This window comes from Gouania willdenowi, chromosome 16 (assembly GCF_900634775.1).
Source record: "Gouania willdenowi chromosome 16, fGouWil2.1, whole genome shotgun sequence".
Taxonomy (NCBI): domain Eukaryota; kingdom Metazoa; phylum Chordata; class Actinopteri; order Blenniiformes; family Gobiesocidae; genus Gouania; species Gouania willdenowi.
Genome location: NC_041059.1, coordinates 8,332,237 through 8,349,463, shown reverse-complemented (window position 1 = coordinate 8,349,463; position 17,227 = coordinate 8,332,237). Strand labels below are relative to the sequence as shown.

The 17,227-nt window shown below is 40.2% G+C and overlaps 1 long non-coding RNA gene across 1 annotated transcript; it reads left to right on the top strand.

Annotated features, from left to right (window-relative positions):
- The first annotated feature begins 5,681 nt into the window (after positions 1-5,681).
- Positions 5,682-16,301, top strand: LOC114478359 (uncharacterized). Its single transcript, XR_003675843.1, has 3 exons — positions 5,682-5,846; positions 10,243-10,507; positions 14,233-16,301. It is a non-coding gene; the product is annotated as an uncharacterized LOC114478359 (long non-coding RNA).
- Positions 16,302-17,227: the final 926 nt, after the last annotated feature.

Genomic DNA, 17,227 nt, shown 5'->3' with positions numbered 1-17,227 from the left:
CATGAGCGGAGGCCGCAGTCTCCGCCGGGGGCTTCGTGTCAAACGAATACTGGTAGCCAGACAAGATTACACGAAACTTTTAAAAATAATCCCACATGGGCCTAATCTAGGCTGGAAACCACACACGCAGACCCAGAGACGTGGAAAACCGATCAATTAATGCACAGGTGTCAAACTTAAGGCCGACGTGCCAAATTCGTCCCATTAGAGCAGGGTTGTCAAGTTCAGGGGTCAAATTTAAAGTAACATGATCTGAAGTGGGCGGCGGATTTTAGGCGGGAAAACGAGCAATTTCAACTTTCCTAAAGTTTGCACTAATAAGTAAAGTATGTATGATGCCAACAATATCCAAGCAATAAGTGACAGATATTAGTTCTTCCAGGATTTTCTCTTTTAAATGTAGTTTATTTTGTGATTAATTCTTATTTAATTTCAACAAATGATGGTCCCGAAACCATAATTCTGGATCAAATTATGATCCTTTGAACAATTTCAGATTTAAAATGACTGCAGTCATGTGATAAAAGCATGGGAAAATTAAGATCCTGCAAATATTTTGAAGGCTGACATATCTACAACTGAATTTTTTGGTAATGTACGCAATAATTGATGTTTTTTGTCTTTTTTTTTTTATTTTCTTCTGCAGGCCTAATTGGATGGTCTAAATAGTCAAAATTGGCCCCAGAGCATTGAGTTTGACACATGTGCATTAGAGCTCCAATGTGGCCCTTAAAATTAGTTTGCAAACCAAAATTACCAGCAAGGAACTCATGAGTTTAGACATTTGCTACTCAAGCTTTGCACTTTAAATAATTGGAAAAATACTTGAAAGTTCAGCTTTTAAAAGCTCATAAGTTGGAGTCAAATGTGATCAATGAATGGACTAAAATAAAATTAACACCTAAGAAGGTGTTAGCTTACCTTATCTTATTGATAGTTTATTCATTGTATGCAAAGCAGGTTTTAATAAAAAAAAAATGATTTGGCAATATATTGCGATATTTTACTGCGCGATTATCGTATCGATCCAAAAAAGTCCAAATCTATTTTTTAATCATGTTTTTTTATGTAGAAAAAACATTTAATTGCACAAACATTAGCATAGCACGTAAACGCCTGGTCACTAGGTGTCAGTGAACCACATCAGGCCTTGTTAAACTACCTCACTCCTCGATGCAATTTAACTTGGATGTTGATTGCACTTTATTTTCATGAAACATAATGGGCACTTTTATAGATGTGGGTGGTTTAAAAAAAAAAGAATTTAACAGAATGAGAATCTGTTGTTGAAGCAAAATGCAAACTTTTTTGAAAAAATGTAATTTGACAGTTTGATAAACATATCAAATGTTTTTGATATTGGTACCTGAATTAGTTACTTACCATTTACTTGTTCTTGCAAGTTTGAAAAAAATGTAATAAGTTGTATTTTATATCATTTTGTGAAGGTAAAATTTGTAATTATTGACATTGTGATATAACGCGATGTATATTGGAATGGTTTAGTATCAGAACATATCGAGATATATCGTGCAAATTGGGAATCGTATCGTATCGTCAGATTCATGGCAACGCACACCCCTAATGCAAAGCAAACAATGGAATTGGCTAAATTGTAATTCATACCATTTTGTAAGGGTGACATTCGTAATTATTGATATTGTGATATATCGCGATGTATATCGTATTGTTTAGCATCTGAATATATCAGCGTATATCGTATTGTGACATTCATCCATCCACCCATTTTCAGACCCGCTTGTTCCTGTTTTTCAGGATTGCGGGTGTCTGCTGGTGCCTATCTCTAACTCCCACTGGGTACACCCTGGACAGGGCGCCAGTCCATCCCAGGACAACACATAGACAACCACTCACACTCCCATTCACTACAATGGGCAATTTAGAGACTCCAATCAACCTTACAGTCATATGTTTTTTTTTAATTTTTTTTTTTAAGTCAATTATTTTTACACAGTAAATGGAAACAGAATTCAGTTTTAAGTTTAAATCCCGGTTTTATTGATGGCAGTGATGCACCTCCATGCAAAGAACGGACCAAATATTCCTGTAGAGGGTGGGCTCAGGAATCAGACCTGCACCGTGTCATAAAGGGGGCGGTCCTTAGTGTGCTGTATGTCTTTAAAGCAACATATTTAAAGTTCATATTGCGTCTGACGCCAGGCTTGGTGAGTGTGGGTAACAGAGACGGGCAGCTACGGGTGCAGGGGCCACATCCACCCCTGGGAGGAATGATGGGGACGATAATGAAGCAGAGGGGGGGTGGGATACAACCCGTCCGAGGGAAGCTGAATGGATGGATCCAGAGAGACGTCACGACCAGCCGCAGCCATGAAGAACGAGCGGTCCAGCCTCCCGCTGCTCAGTGCGTTTCCAGCTCCACAACCGCTCACATCACGGCTTTGGACGGAGGAGGCTACAGCGGCTGTCAGCTTAACCCGTGAGTATCATATATATAATACTATACATATTTCATCTTTTATCGTCGCTAAAAAGGTCGCAAATAAGCGCAGTGTCACGGAGATTGCGCGTTTTGCATGCGCACAGCGTACGTCACCAGAGCGCAGAGGGATGCGCAAGAGGATGTGGCGTTTATTCAGCGGCTCATTGCCTCTGCACTAGAAAAAAAAGCTTCTATTCATGTGTCAAATTAATCAGAACCCGGATATTTCCAATACTTATTGAAAGCGAATAATGTCAGTCTTTGAATAGACTATATTTAATCATTTAATTTCTGTTATTTTCAGTCAGTGACTCGATTTAAAGTGTTGCACGTGTTTAGTAAAAGGTCACATCGGTGTGGAAAAAACACCCCGAAACCTTATTACAACTTCTATTTAGACGTAGTTTGGTTAAATAAACACTTTTGTACATTCTCAGCAACTTCTCATTCACAAAAAGCAACGCACAGCCAGATAATATGTGGATGTGTGTATTTATTTCTTTTCTTTCTTTCTTTTTTTTTTTTAAGTGTATTAGACATTTCACAGGGTGAATTCTGCATAACATGGGAACAAAATGTAAAGACTCGTCGTCCAACAGAAGAAGAAAAAAAAATCCGATTATGTTGGTGTTTATTTCCAAATTGATCTCTTTGTGTGGCCATGTGGCTTAGATGAGGATTACACTGACCTGCACCATGCGTAATGGAACGAAGTGGCTGCGTTCACACCCGTATAGAAAGCGGATGGAGGATCACAAGGCCACAGTAACCTGTCCACATGTGCACAGAGAAGGCCTTGCACAGAAGGCGTGTGGAAGCCCAAATACAGCCAGGGATGTGCACTAACACTGCTGCTGGGGTTATTATACAAGCCTTCAGCAGACGTGCGTGAAAGTTTATTTGCAACACTAAATATTGGCACATGCACAGCGTCTTCATAATATTTTAATTTATCCCCAACATGGAAAACCAAAGATACTTTTTTGTAAAAATATTTTAAAATGTAAGACATCACTGCAAGCATTTTTGCGTCTTTTTTCACTTTTCGCCAAACACGTGGGGTGCGTGTTGTGTAGTCTTAGTTTTTTTTTTTTTTTTTTTTTTTTTTTTTTATCAAATTTCTTTGAAACGTTTCGCAATACAAAATATGACAAGGTGCGTTGCAGCTTTTTTGTGACTGAATGGAAAGTTCGCTTCTTCTTTTATTTCCAGGTTTTACTGGAGAGACGCCATCAGCATCTTCACAGCACGTGGATCACTGTAGGTAACGTTAGAGCCATCACTCACAATTACAACACTCACACATGTACACGAACACACCACAGATATTTTAATTTTGTGGGTCGAATTTTTTATTTTTTTTTAAAGAAAATTTTTAATACACCAAATCTCTCTCTCACACACACACACACACACACACACACACACACACACACACACGTCCCAGAATCTCTACAGAACATGAGAAAACTGCTCATGTAATGGTTTTATAATATTAAAACAGCTCTTATAGGCATTACCAAAACATACAGGCATTAGTGTATCAACCTAGATAAATACAAATGGTGATATGCTGATATTTTGGGAATTATTTTTTGAAAAAATGTATAGTAAAGAAAGGCACAATTAGACATTTGGATACAATTCGTACTTTTCCTTATTTTTTCATCGATCAAATTGAAAACTAATGTATTAATGGCACAATATAAAAGCTAAATCCTAATGTAATAACTTACTGAGAATTAAATTTAAATTGTGAAGGAATTCCCAATAAATAAATATCTTTGGTTACTCTAAAATGAAAAAAAAAAACAAAATTGTAAAAATATATAATCAAACTATTTGTAATATTTACAGTTTTTTTTAATAGAATAGAGTTTACATTTAAAATACTTTTCTGTTAAATTAAGAAATGTATTTTCTCAGTTTAAAAATTGTCATGCTGTATGTGCTTGTGTGTGTGTGTATCTTTAGTTTTTTAGGGCCTTGCTTTGTGTGGTGCATGGATATGTGTAACATTTACACTACTCTGACATATCCTGGTGATGGAGGTTGACCATCTTGGAGAGAGATCAATACAAGGGGGTGTTTGGGTTTGAAAACAAACCAGCCAGCTCGGTTAATGTCTGCATGTTGTCTTCAAAGCTTTATATTTGGTTTTGAATATTCCATCATCCTGCCTCAGTATCTCCCCATCACTCTCGATGCTCGCAGTCCATAAAACCTCACTCAGCAGTGGTGTGGTGGGGGAGGAGCCCCACCACAACAGGGATCTGGGCACACAGAGCAGCTTTAATTAGATGGGGGCCTTATGCCATGTGCCACCCCAGCATGTAGAGAGCGAGTGTGTGGTAAAGCATTGTCCCTTTTCTTTCTGTTTGGATGTGCTTTGCTCGCGATGATATCTGTTCTCATGGGTGCAACAGTATCTTAAGACTTCAGGCTGTGTGAAGATTTAAAGAGTTTTTCTTCATATCTGTATATGAGGATCTAAACGCATCTAGAATCCCTTTGGTGCCAATTCAAACATCGTCTGACTGCTTCAGCATCAGATAATGCAAATGAAGACAAACTACAATCTTTTGTAGTCAAACAGAAGGATCTACTTTTAATTCAAAAATGCATTTGGGTCATAGCAGGGGGCTTTTTTTTGAAGCCGTCACCCTCCTATGGAGCCAGTCTGTGGATGAGGCAGCTTCACCTTAGAGATGGGCAACATCCCAAACATAGCTCCATTGGCGCCAAAGCTGGTTTGGACTCTTTTGTATTTTCTGCCACCTCTTCTTGATTGTTTGAGTTGTGGGGTTTATTTTACAAAGTGTTACAAACAAGCCAATCCAGATTTTGGTTAACAAAGGGAGGCTTACAATTGGCTGATGGTGTTTGAGGCGTGGTGAAGGAACTACTTGATGACATCACTGAAGGAAGGGTCAGAGCATTTAAGGGCGGCTTTAAATTGAGTGAGGTAAAGGGTCTTACACTAGAGTCATGAAGTCTTTGTCTGTTAGCATGCTGGTTCTTTTCATCCATTTCTCACATTCTAGCTTAATTTCAGGTTTTCAGGTGATTTTTTTGAAAACTAGTTCAATTACTTAAGTCATTATGGAAGTTTTGACAACTTTCTCTTTTGCTCTCAGATTAAGGCCCAATGTACGTCTCACGTGGCTTGAGAAGATGGGTAGCCTTAGGGGTTGATTGTTATCTTTGGTTATCTAGCTGTATGAGTGATGTACATTCTTCATAAAGCTAGATAACCGAAAGTAACAAGAATCCCATTACACTCCTGGAAAGGCATCAAGACCCCAAACTGTGACTTCAAGCAAAACAAATTCCTCTAGAAGAAAATGGAATTTTTTTGGAACACTGGAGCTTACTTTTTCCAAAGGTAGGTCATGTTTCTTTTTGTTTTTTTCTACTTTCAGTTTGATTGAATTCGTATCGAGGAATTTCAATGTACTGAACTTCGATCCATCAGCCGATAGCAATGCAGAGTACAGTTAATCATGTATAAGTAAATGGGGCATTGCTCTCAGCAGTCTGTGGCAGTGATTCATAACAGTAAGGCTGGTGCAACAGGATCACTTTTAATCTAATAAGCCCAATGATCCTTGTGTGTTCAGCTGTATGTATGAGCTTAGTCTTAGTATCACATGGCTGTGAGTCGCTGAAAATGACCCATGTGGATTCACCAGAGCCTTTTCGGACTGTGAGAAGTCATTTAACAAGCTGGTACTGCATGTTTGATAGTGAGCTTGGTTTAGGATTGCTTTTTAACAGAAATCTTATTCTTACTTACTCCGTCCTTGGGTCTTTGGTATTGAACACGTTGAATATGAGAACAATGGGACCCTTTTTGTACTAGTAGAGCTGCATAAAGAGCATTGGATGCAAGCATTCATTTATTTAAGGAGGGATTTGTTAAGTTTGCCATTGTTGATTTTTTTTATTACCTACCCTAGTATTTTCCCTTTTTTGTGCATGAAAAGCTGTTTGATTTGTGGTCCTCATAGTTTTTTCACTGGATGTGTTCGGTGTGTTGGTTGTGAATGGGCCGTGGCAAAGCCCATATTGTGGAGCATTGCAAATGCTTCCATGTTGAAAGGCCTGATAGGATCCCACTGAAATGTGTGCGTGCAACCCTCGAGGGAGGAGTGGTCCAAGGGCAATCAAGCATAAAGCACCCCCAGTGACGAGACCCAGGTTCTTTGCCGGAGCTCATGTTAAGAAGTAATTGGTCAATCAGATCTTCTACCTCCAGGCCTCTGATGGCTGATTGAAGGTGTGATTTCTGTTCTGCCCATCAAAGCTAGAGAGTCACTCCTGCTGAGAAAAGGCCACTGAGGATTGTTCTCAAGGTCTTTGGGCAGAGGTGCTACAAGGCTAGCAGTGAGGCCCAGTTGTAATAGATATTCCTCATGGTTTGCTGTCTCAACACGGTTCAGCTTAAAGAGCGCCACTGGATTTCAACACAGTGTAGGTTTTAGACACTTTTTCTGGGCTGAAGTGAAATTGTTTAAAGCTTTTTCAGAAACCTCAACCACCAACATCCCTTTCTCCAAGCCCTGCAGTTGTGCCTGCCTACATACTGCAATGCAGGTGTTGTGTTTAACATTTGAGATCTGGACTCAGTTCATAATAACTGAAAGTAACAAGGGCCTTTACAGGAAAAGACAACATTGAGATGTCCAACTTTCTTTCAGTGATCGTATGTTCTGTTAGTGTGTAAAATTGTGCAAGAAACAAAAACTTTAGGCTTAACAGATACAAAATGAAAGATTTCAAGAAGGACTGTGGAGGTGCGTCAAATCACAGAACATAAAACTGTGTACAATTGTGTCTAATAACTAAATTGAGGACTCCACACTCTTGAGGTTTTTAAACTGTGCGGTGTTGTAGCTATGAATTGAGGCTTTGGACAGATTGTGTTTATGCCCTAGGCAGTGCCTGGGGAGAAGCATGTCATGGTACAAATGCTTTGTTCTGCCTCAGTGTGTGGCACAGTTATATCACTCGCACTTCACTCAAGGGACACTACTGTAGAGACTGTCTCAGTTCCTTCCTATCTGAACTGGCATGGAGTTGCAAGATTTCCTAAAAATCACCTCAGGGTTTTCGCAGGCTCCTTTTTAGTATCCAATGGCAAGTGTTTGAAATAGAAGGAGAGCATGAGCAGGAGAAGGCAGAGAGATGGTGAAAAAGGAGGGGGGCGAGGTAGGGTCATGAGTTTGTCTTAGCTTTTATGCAATGGGCAGATTTAGACTCCAAGTGTTAAATAGAAAAACAGTCATTGTAGTTGGGTCTTACTTGCCCCCCCACCAGTAGACTTTACAGTCAATAGAGCTAGTCCACTTGTCAGTGAGGGACAATGCATCTCTTTTCTTCTCATTCAGGCCCGCCGGGTCCAAGCAGCCAGACAGGTCTGTGAATAAGACCCAGTGATTCTTACCCCCTTTTTTGTGCATTTCTTTCTCTTGGAGGAACACATCAACAGCGCTTGGAAAATGGCTCCACTGTTGAGCCATGGGTCAAGCCAGACCCTGTTGTTTCCAACAACATTAGGATTCCCTACTCCCCCCTTACACTCCCCGAGAGAATCAAATGTATCTCAAAAGTCAATGGGTGTCTCCAGACAAAAGAGATTAACTTTCACAACTTAGTGGTAACAGGTGTACTCTGACTGCTTGGACCACATGGGGGGCGACCGCTGCTGTTTGACCCATTTTGCTGTTTGCCTCCCTGTTGGCTTTCAGTTTTGTGGAGATTTTAATGAAATATTCATGTGATTTCAAGAGACAAGAATGATTCAGACCTTGTCGGTAGAGACGTTTTGTCATGCGTGTGTTTGGATTAGCTGTCCAGATTTGGCCTTTCATCATTTTTTGCTGCCTTTGAAAATCCAATTGAGATTTGCCACATTTCTCCCAAGTTTTCTCCAAAGGGATTCTGCTGATATCTTTAGATCTCGAGTTGTGCTCACCCAAGGGAATAAGTTAAGGGTAAACAATGTGGGCCGACAAAGAAGAAATAAATATCAGAGGGAGAACGGTACTCCGTAGAATAGACTGTGTGAATGGATTTTCACATTTAGAACTGACTGTGATGTTTTTAGGGAGTAAGATCTGCTCCAAAGTCTTTTTGAACAGTGTTTTAATATGAAATCCAGCCATACAGCAGTTGCACAGACAGTCACACTGAGGGCCAGAGGAAAACAGGGCATACATTTGTTTTTTTAACGGAGTTTAACTTAAACCGCGGCTCAGAAAAGCCCATTCTGGGTGAAATGACTTGACGAAGCATCCGCTGGAGAGTCTGTTCAGACTAAAGCCATTCCTACTGCCATTGTCTAAATCTCTCACACACACCTACGAGTCTAGAGTAAGCACACAGTTTTATTGTTGCATGAGCTGTTAATATCAGCGGCTCCACAATAGAGCCCATTCGCCACATTTGCATAAGGCACTTTTCCAACAAGGACCCCGAGAGGACTTGAAAGCTGGTCCACTCCAGTGCCAATGGCAAAAAAATGTCAAGTGCCAATTAGGAGAGGTTTGCCACCATTCAGTAGTACCCCACCCCTGTCGTCCTTCCTCTACCTACCTCTCCCACACTCCAAGTCACCCCTGGTCTCACCACCTTATTCCACTTTCAGACGTTGAGTTCCCCTACCGACACCCTGAGACAAAAGCTGGCGCTCGCCTCTCCTCTCTAATGGAAGATCCTTTCTGCTGGGCTTACAGTATTAGCCAAATCAGACTGCATGCTCTGTTCACAGATTAGTCAGCTTTCTTTGTTGATTACTTTGAATAGGAGGGTTCAGGAACTGTGTCACTCAGCCTCCAAGATACATACTCCACCTGCCTGGGAACATAGCGAGCTGAATGCATTGTGTTTGGTTTTAGACACATGGGTATGCAGGTGCTGAGATGAGCAATGGAAGGAAGGATTGTGCTGATTCCTGAGAACTAATAAGTGTTTCTTTCATTGGATGTCCACAGTAGTCAGTGTGTGTTCGTGCTAATAACCTTTAGCTATAGAAAGCCTTGCTTTTAGAGGACTGTGCGTGCTGTGTTTGGACTAATACAGGCACAAACACAGAGCATCTTATTGTGACAACGACTACACCATGACAATCCGAGATGACAGTTTCAGCTTTAGGTCAGCTGCTATGCTTGAAGAAAACTACATCAAACCCATGATATCTTCAACGGTGAATAATTCAAAATTGTAAATAATAAAAATAAAATTAAATAAAATTAAAAAAATATTAAGAATTTCTTCCTCAGATGCATTTGTTCATAAAGTCAACCTGTGTTGAATTTAATTCTAAAAAAAAAAAAAAACTTAAACCTCAAATTAAAAGAATAAATAAACGCAAAAAAATAAATAAAAAATAGGTAATTCATACAATTAAATGTAATTTTGTTTGCCCGGTGGTTCTATCGTTGATTTTTATAAAGCGTTTACTTAACTTACCGCCTCCTGCCACTCAAAGGGATTTTTTCCCCTTGTCCGCTTTTCCCTTCATTCAATCTGTGTCGAGTTTTTATTCTTTCCCACCCTTGATTCTCAGATGGTTGGATCTGATTTGCATGCATCTGCATAATGAAAGTAATTTGCATGCTCAGGGGCAGACTGTACCATGAGAACAGACATGAAAAGGTGTGTGTGTGTGTGTGTGTTTTTGTGTATGTGTGCATGCATCCAGGTTTGATTCGCATGTCTTAATGAAGAATTTGATGCAAAAACTAAAAATTTTGTGCCACTCTGATTTTTTTGCACAGGCTGCCACGCTGTGAAGGAAAAGGCTGTCATGTGAAGACTGAGAAACAGGGAAGAAGATGGAGGAGGTGTGGTTGGTGTTGATTCTGCCCTCCCTCTTCCCTCGTCCTCGACAGCATTGCCGTTTTCCCTCCTCCTCTTCCCCTTACTCCTCCACGCCATCCTCAGCCGACTGCCCCTTTTTTCCTGTACAGAGAAACGCAGCCCACGCCACCATCTTAGAGCGATGCTGGCATGAAATGGAAGTGAAAAGACGAGTCATCGCAGGTAACAAACCACTGTGCCCAATATGCTACATTTTTCCTTGCTTATCATCACCCCAACTTTCCATCCCACCTTCTCCCACTTTTCAGTGCTGTCGATCACCCTCTTCAACGAGCAGAAGCCGCTGTTTCTAATCGTCCCCGCTATGTTCGTTAATTGTGCAATTTAGGAGTTGCGCTGATGGGAAGGAGGGGATCGGGAGTCAATGTGGGTGGAGCATGTTTTGCATGTGTCTACATTAAATCACATCGTTCTCAATGCCTCTCTCAGGAGACTAGTTGGGGGGCATCTGTCCTTTAAGCACCAGCCTTTGGTTTCTGCTTGGCGAATTGTCATGCCATCCTCACATGCGTGCCCCAACATGGCGGACGCTGCCATTTTAGAGATACAGTGAAAGCTCCTGGCACATGACCACAATTTATAGCCATTTAAAAATGTGTGGACACTATCTTTTGTTAACAAAAGGAAACAGATGAGTATAATCGTATATATCTGATGTCATGAGAGGTTTGACTTTGATATTAATTTCTTTAAATTGTCTCATTTGACTTCTTTAATCAGGTTAGAGCAAATCTCAAGGTGAACACATCAGTTTTGAAACAAAGTAAGGAGATTTAGGAATAGCAGCTACACTGAACAAAACTAAAACAAGCTGAAGAAAGAGATAAAAAAGAGCCGGGGGAAGAGTGAAGAACTGAGTCCTTCATTGGCAAATTCTCTCGACTTGGGAGGCACGTGTAGTGAAGGGCAGTCAGTGCTCAGACAAGTCAAGTATTGTTCTCTACGAAAGGACTCGCGTTATATCGTGCAGCATTATTTCAGCCAGTGAGCTCCCAAGTTTAAAAACCGCTTAAACCAAAACACCAATTAGAGTCTGCTGGGTTTGATAAGCAAGGTGGCCGATACACAATGCTCACCGTTGTTCCATTTACAAAGAGATTTTCTTTGTTTGTTGTCTTTTCTGTGGAGGTCAGAGATAATGCTAATGCTAACATAGCTTAGAGGGCCTGGAGAGGGGCCGTTGCAACTGCCTCACTAAGTCAGAATGATGTCATTATCAAAGTATTCCAAGATTATGGGAAAGTCTGAGTTTAAATATTAATTGCTCAAGAATGTCCCGCATCTTATTTACATTTTTAATTTCCCAGACAGAGTGAACCACACAGAACGGGAGTTTTAAAATTAGGTCAAGGCGAGCGTCTTGCTTCTAATCTTTAACGATGCCACCTTTAGAAGCAAAAAGCGTCGCTTGGCTTTCTTGAGAATTGCTGTGGTAACTGTGTCAAACCCGACGTGCACTAATCACGACAAGGCCTCTATAAACAGGTGGTAGATTGAGCAAAGGGGGCCGGGGCCGTACTCAATTTACTGTGTAAATTATGCAGAGCCCAAAACAATGCAAACAGTAGACAGTGGAGAGCTGGCGTTGGCTAATGAGATGATGAGAAGCCAGGGAGGGCTTCGGGAACTGATCGAGGAGAAGAGGGGGTGGGCACCGCCAGCAGCTTGTGTCTGGATCTGTGTGTGTGTGTGTATTTGCGCGTTTCTGTATGTGTGTGAGAGGGTATTGGGGAGCTTTGACAGGCAGGCAGACACTATCCTGTCTGTCCTCATCGTCAGAACCCCTCCTGTCCAAAATGAGTGCTGTAGAGGGGTGTGGGGTGGGGGGGCTAGCAGGCAGCTGGGGCCCACCGCCCCCATCGCTTCAACAGCAGCACCAATCTTGGGAACCTCTGTGGCAGGGGTCCCTTCAACGCTGGCACGTAGAGGCCCCCAAAAAGTCTGGCTGCAACCCCCCACATTACCACCACTGCCTCTTTCCTCTTGTCTTCCTTGCGCCATCGCAACCCCTCCCACCCTAATGTGAGACTGGGGGCCTGGGAAGGACTTCAAGTTCACGGCCAGACCTCCTATTGAGGTGACAGCCTGACTGTTTGCTTAATTCTGCTCCCTATTCAGAGCCATGCTGAGTGGAGGGGGAGTGTTGAGAAAAGGCTTGTGGATGTAGGGGGTTTGCTAGATGGGACACCGTAGCCTTGTGATAGCTATTCATTCAGCTAGGGGAGACAAGTGAAGAGTGAGGGAGAGAGTGAAGAGGGATTGGGGGGGGGTGGGGGGGAGGAGGTGGGTTTGAGCCGTGGTGCATAAATAAAAAAAGTGAGGAATCTGGGCTCAAAGTTTGCTTTAAGCGGTGTGCGCCTCTCTCACACTCTTTTAGACTCTTAATTACCGGCGCCTTTCACTTTTCTCTATAACTACACCCCCCCCCCACTCATCCCCATCCTGCACACACTCCTGGGCGCACGCACACGCACGCACACACACACAAAACAGCAATGGCAATCATTCTCATCATCCTCTCTATCCACTGGTTTTATTAGGCCACATGCTGGGGCTGTAAATTTACCATTAACAAGCTTATTCACTGTAGTCCTCTCAACAAAACAAGACCATGATGCCAATAACTCAAAGCGACACCAATACCCAAAACTGCCTTTTATGTCGCCATGCTTTGCTTTTAGCCAATCCCCCCACCCCACCAACTTTCTCTCCTCACTATCTTTGCACAACAGCTTAATGCTAACGTGATACTTGCTAATGACTCAGGCACTGCTAATTAGCATTAGTAGCATGTGGATTTCTTCCGTTCAAATGTACAAATGCATTTAAGCTCTTTAATCTGACCTTGTTGACCCACTGTAATATTTTAGGTTACTTGTCTGAGCTGGTTGAAAATCTAGGCGGTGGGGGTTGTTGGGGGTATTGATAACCTCCTGAAGTCCAATGCAGCCAAAGCTTAGGGCTTTGTCACATGCTTCTTCTTTGTATTAGCAGCTCATAGCGTACCAGGTACTAGTTGATGCCTGCGCACTTTGGTCCCAATTCCTTCAGCTGATACATTCAGCTAGTTTTCAGATGAAGTCTGGGCACAAAAACTCAACTTTAGAATGAATAGAACAGGTTTATACCCTATTATTTAAATACATTTTAGAGCCGTAATATTCTGTCAACTGTAGTGTGCAGTAGGCCAGAGCAATATATCGAGAGTCAAGATATATCCCAAATTCTGTTTTGGTGATTAAGAAAATTACAATATTATCTATAATGATACATTTTATTTTATAGCTTTTTTTGTATTAAAATACTCGTTTCAGGAGTTGCTGCTTTCGCAAAATGCACAGCTAGATGGATTACTGAGTACGATCTAACCCAGACCTTCCCCTTAAAAACCACATTACAGAACTCACTCACACGTGCTGTCCCTTATAGGAGAGAAAGCCAAAAGTGGCACATATTGTGCAGCTGTTTGTTAATAAATGTGCCTGTGTGGCATTTTGCAACAGCAAATTTAACCCAGAATTGTCTTTCTGGTCAGACTTTAGAGTTAAAAATATCGAGATTTATGTCGTATATCGCCATTTTGAGAAAAAATATTAAGCTATGAACTTTTGTCCATATCGCCCAGCCCTAATGTGCAGTACTAGATATCAAAATCAAATCTTAGCTTTGTTGTCATTTTGCCAAAGATACATAGTACAGACAAGTTGAATAGTTAAATAGTCTATATCAGCCACAGTGCATGTATAAAACAGCAGTTAAAGTGACCTTGTGAATAATAATAATTGAAGACTAAAACAAAATTATAAATACTGAAGCTAAAAACTAAGTACTAAAATTAGGTTATGGTGCCTTATGTGTGTCCTGATGCCTATGTTTTTATTTTACAGGTAAACCCAGATACCCGAGGACCCAGAAGGACAGCAGGACTCCTCCCTCACTGGCCTTTTGTACACTTCTTTCATTAAAATAAAAGAAGATGATGGCCAAGTCAGGAGTGGTTCTTTCTATCGGATCTTGGATCACGGGACACCTTTTGGTGCTTAACTCGAGTGGACCTCTTGACTGACAGTCCTTTTTAACACCTGAGGCCTGAACAAGAAGCTGGACGATCTGAATAGTTTTTTATGTATATTCTGTTTTTACCTAATTTAAAAAAAAAAATTTAAATCTCTTTTTGTGCATTTTCTTTAATTAAATAGTGATAAATACAGCCTGTGTGTAACTAAATAGAGTTAACATAGCATTCACCGAGCTGTGTAGCATGAATGAGACTCTGCCCACTGTATTTGACAAGTGGTTTGGTTGTAGTTGTAGTAGGGTGGCACAATTAATTGGATTTTAAATCATTAAATAAATTTAAATCATCAATTCCTTTCTCAATTCCGGTAGTCAGCCAGCCACCAGGGGCCGAACACATGATTAAGGCTTCATTATACTATCTTGAATGTAATCTCGTCGCCAGAGACGCTGAAGTCATGTTCGGTGTGAACGAACCGTAATATTCTTGCCTTTGTTGATGATTTTTAATTATTCGATACATTTGTATTTTTTTTCTTTTTAGTATTTATTCTTATTATTGTTTAAAGCTTTTATTTTCCACTCTAAACTCTTCACATATTGTTTGCAAGAAAAGTAGTTCATTAAAAATACAGACACAATGATTAATTGTGATTAATATCATGATTACAATATTGATCCAAATTATTGCGATTCACATGTTGGCCATAGTTGTGCAGCCCTAAGTTGTAGTTGCTCAGATGAAAAGACACATGAATGTGAGACCCACGGCAGCAGTGAATAGTACTGCACTGCGATTGGACGGCTCCATGTGTCCACTGACACAATGGTGAAGAAATGAGCTGTCGTCTTTATATGCTATGCAACTCATATATATATATATACACAGTAGTTTACAAAACGTTAGTGGGGGATGTTCATACTTAGATTAATTACCCTAAAAGGTTATATTACCATACATTTTGTTTGATTATTTGAGGCTACCAGTTTAGACTAGAGAGCATTCCCCATTGATAAAACACAAGCATAGAAACTAGAGTGGAAATGTGTGTGTGACAGATGACATAATACAGCCCTGTTTCATCAGTAGATGGATTTCAATATTATATTTGCAGCCTAACAGACGTTGATTTCACTGAGCAGCCATGAGTCCCAGTGTGAGTTATTACTCTTGACTGTGGGAGTGTGTTTGATCAGCAGGAAGTGGCTGTATACAGAACACGGCGCAGCTATTAAAACCTGTTACCCGGCAGGGATAGAGACGCCGTGAATCAGTTTATTAAAGTCACCTGATTCCACAGTTGAGTTACATTTCTTTGGGTGAGACATGACAAATACATTGGCTTCAAACAGTGCCTTAATTTCCTGTTCTTGACATTCTCAAACACACACACACACACACACAGGCAAGAAGATGAGTACTATCGCTGCCTAATTCATTCTATATTAATTTTCGGGAAGTGGCAAAATTTTTCATTAGGATTGATAATCTATGCAAATCTTTTAAATATGACTTTAAACAATCTATGCCAATGCAGTGCATTTGCAAATCAAGAGGAACTATCTTGGCCTAATTTAGAAAACGTATTCTTTTGATAATCATGCACATCCCAGTGCTCGAGATAATTACTTATCCGCCTGGATAAGGTTGAAATTATGTTGTTAATCTTTTGCAAAAAAAAAAAAAAAAAGACTTTTCTGATATCAGTTCAGTGGAATGAAGAAGAAGTTGAATTAGTTGCGCTAAATCATCTTTTTCTCTTCATTGTGACTCAAATGTATCTATTCAGCTTTGCCCTGCATAGCTTTTGGATCTATGGAAACTGGGTCATTGGCGATATGCAATCGTATTGTTTTGAATCATGTTCTTTTTTTCACCACATGTGCCTTTGTATGAAAAAATGTTGGAATGTTAATAAAAGTTTACAAGGAAAACAAATGAATATTGCATGAGATTTATTCATTTATCTATTTTTGACAAATGTTGCTTTAGTTCTGTAGGGAAGCGGTCACGCATTAATGAGGATTGTCCACAAGGAGGTCATATTTTCACTTTAAAGCAGGGGTGTCAAACTAGTTTTAGTTCAAGGGCCAAATATGAAGCGGTTTATCTTAAGTGGGCTGAAGATTTTAGGTGGAATAATTAGTAATTTAATCATTATTGTGCTCTAGTTTGCACTCCCACATATATAAATAAATGATAAAATATGTATGGCACTGATGACATCAAAGCAATAAATGACAGATATCAGTCCCTGCGGGATCTTTACTTTAAATTAATTTGATTTTGTAGCCAATTTTTATGTAATTTGAGGAAATCTTGTGGAATAATTTGAAAAAAATTGCATGAATTTTGGAAAAAAATTGCATGAATTTTGGAAAAAAGTTGCATGAATTTTGGAAAAAAAATTGCATGAATTTTGAAAAAAAATTGCATGAATTTTGGAAAAAAATTGTTATTTTAATAACATTGAATTTGTGTGAATTTGGAGATATGTACATCTGAATTAGTTGGTAATTAACACAATGATTCACAGCTTCTCTGACTTTTTTTGCTTGCCGAAATGAATGCCCTAAAGGGCCGGATCATGCACTGATTCAGATAACTGACCATATCTGGCAAAGAGGATATTTGGTGCTTGGCGGAGGTTTGGGCTCTCTGAGTGCACTTGTTTAAAACATTCTGTCCTGTAACACAGAAAGTACAGAAAGGTGTGAATGAGTCTTCTGAGAAAGCTGCGCAGTTCTATGCAGATGTCCCAAATAGCACCATCCTAATAAAAAAAAAAAAAAAAAAATCCTATTTAATTAGTATTCAAACAAATGAGTAGAGGTAAAAATAGTACTGATATATCCTACTCAAGT